This window comes from Sceloporus undulatus, chromosome 4, assembly GCF_019175285.1.
Source record: "Sceloporus undulatus isolate JIND9_A2432 ecotype Alabama chromosome 4, SceUnd_v1.1, whole genome shotgun sequence".
NCBI lineage: Eukaryota > Metazoa > Chordata > Lepidosauria > Squamata > Phrynosomatidae > Sceloporus > Sceloporus undulatus.
In genome coordinates this window covers 30,218,384-30,221,168 of record NC_056525.1, presented here as the reverse complement: position 1 = coordinate 30,221,168, position 2,785 = coordinate 30,218,384, and the positions used below count along the sequence as shown (strand labels likewise).

General features: G+C 36.7%; 1 protein-coding gene across 2 annotated transcripts in view; it reads left to right on the top strand.

Annotated features, from left to right (window-relative positions):
- The window catches only part of NCOA3 (nuclear receptor coactivator 3), a 1,019,275-nt gene that overhangs the window by 259,428 nt on the left and 757,062 nt on the right, over positions 1 to 2,785 (top strand). The window lies entirely within an intron of this gene.

The window sequence follows — 2,785 nt, the reverse complement described above, 5'->3', positions numbered from 1 at the left end:
GTTCCAAGATCCCCCGTGTGTAACAAAATCTGTGTATGCTCAAGTCCCATTAAATATAACGACATAGCAAAATGGTGTCTCTTATAAAAAATGGAAAATCAAGGTTTGATATTTGAAATTTATACTTTTTTGGAACATTTTCAAACCATGTATGCTTGAATCCGTGTATAAAAAAATCAGTGTAAAAGAAGGGCCAACTGTATTAACATTTTGTATTATTGTGTATTACTTTGTATTATTTTATTGCTGTAATCCCGCCTCAATCTTTACAGAGGCAGGAAATACAAATAAACTCTATTATTATTATTATTATTATTATTATTATTATTATTATTATTATTATTATTATTAGATTGTAAAGGGGTCTTCAAGCTTTTCAGATCCAGGACCTACTTTTCAAATACAACTTCTGACAAAGAAGCTCCCTTTTTCAAAGTCATCTAATGCCTGCTTTCCTTCCTTCTCTTCTGTCTAGCTGCAAACCTTTTAACAGCATTGGCATTAGTAAGATTTGAAGGAGGGCTGGAGAAACACAGACCTTTGGGTAGCAGCAGCCTGTTTGCAGTAAACAACACAATAAAGATTGAGTTAGGATTCCACTGTAAACAATCCCACTGTAGCTGTGTGTGCCTTCTTCCAACAGAAAAGGTAAACATTGTCTACCTCTGGAATCTCTTACTGAACATATGTGACCAGCATTAGAGAGAGGAAAAGGGACAGCAGATAAGTCTGCCTCACCAGTTACACCAGCATCGTAAAACAAAACAAAACAAAAAACACTTGAGACCTATACAGTTTGCAACTAAAATGGATCATGAGAAAAGCAGAGGCTGGTGAAATTCTTGGACACAGTTTGGAAAAAGCCTCTAAGTCACCACTAGAAGGTTCAAATGTTTTTTACTTCTGCAAGCCTTGCCTGACCTTGTTTCATTTGTTAGTTTTGATTACAAAGTTTGCTGAAGCATGTTGGACCTCTTTTTTCTTTGTGGTGTTATTTCTGCCTCTGGTCTCAAATCTTCTGCTAAAGAATCTGTGCCTAGGAATGCATCTACTTTGTGAATGGAAGTTTACATGTATATATACTTTCACTCATGTGAGGTAGGGGTGAGTAATCTTTGTAGTTAAGAGCCACATACCTTGGCAATATTCTTTCGGGGACTAAAGAAGAGTCAAAATTAGTTATTCCCATTCTGTTTGTCTCTCTTTTCCTCCTTATCTATCCATCTGCTGAGGAATAGAGAGCTCATTCTTAGAGAGTCCTGAACCAGATTTGAGCAGAGGGCTTTTGAAATTAGGCCCACATAAGATTAGGTTGAGGGCTACAGTGCCACCAACTGCAACTACCCCAAAGGAAAGTACAGTGGTAGCAACAGAAAAATCAAGACACATCTCAAGATATCCAAAAGATGGTTGATTATTGGTAGAAAAGCCTAATGCATTTTGGCCAACATGTACTCTTAAGGACTTTTTAGGGTGTTGTTGGCAACTTATGACCTTATGAATGAGAGTCTTCCAGATCCTCTTACTGAGCCCTGTTCAAGTCCCACAAGCTCAGGGCTTCCTTGGCTTCCTTGACTGAGTATATCCATTTGTAATGTGGTCTGGACAATACTGGAAAATGAAAAAGTGAATATATATTTTAATATCTTGTAAGCAAATACTACAAAAACATATAGATTATTTACTTATTTATTGAATTTATACACTGCCTTTCTCCAGGGATGGAGGATCCATGGCAGCTAACATTCAAAGATGCATGGATGATTCTGAATTTGTTTGGCCATTCTTCTTCTGTTTTATTTCGGGGATCTACTTCAAAGACTTTTCCTGTAATGATAGGAGTGCCACAAGGATCAGTTTTGGGTCCTCTTCTTTTCTCATTATATACCATTCGCCTTGGATTTTTAATTTCAGATTTCAGTTTTCAGTATCACATTTTTGCTGACGTCACATAGATTTTCCAGAGTTTTAAATTGATGCCTCTGTGTGGAAATCCATTATAGAATTGAGTGTTTCTTTGTGGATGACCACCTACCATCTTGACTTGAAAATGGGAAAAATTGAAATCTTGGTTTGTCAGCCTGCCCTCTTTCCCATCCTATGATAATGGCATTGCATGCATCTTCCACTCCTTCCAGAACAGCAACCTTGAAGTACAGTGCAGTACCCAACCTCTTCTTCCTCAAAACATGGCCAAATTGTCCTAGAAGTTAAGCTGATAGAAAGTGGTTCTATGTGTACTTGCCATTTGCAGCAACAACAGTTGCACATTTAATGAAACCCGTTATTCTAAATCTACTAGGGCAGCATTCAATCAGGAGCTCTTCTGGGTAAACAACAAAAAAGTACAATTTTTTAGATTTGCCACTAGATGGCTCTTTAGGATTAAAGAATTGTGTTTTTGCAAACCATCATAAACTGGCATGTTTTTTCCATTCACTCCAATGAAATGCCCCACCATGCCATGGAGTGAGATTTATTTTCTAGAAAATGGCCTGATACTGGTTCCATGTTCTTTAACAGAGATTTCAAATGGAAAAATCCACCAGGTGCCAATTCTTCTTTATTCAGGCTGTCAAAGGTGCACTTTCAAATTTTGGCAAAGTAATGTGAGGGGTAATATTAGGCCTCAAGAGGCTGACTTTGACATACATGCAAAAATACATTGCATAAGTGTATTTTAGTTAGTTTCTATCTCTATATCTCGTCTTTCTTTTTCAACAGAAGTGGAAGGTGCTTATAAAAACAATATACAGTAACAATAATAAATAAAATAAAAATAAAA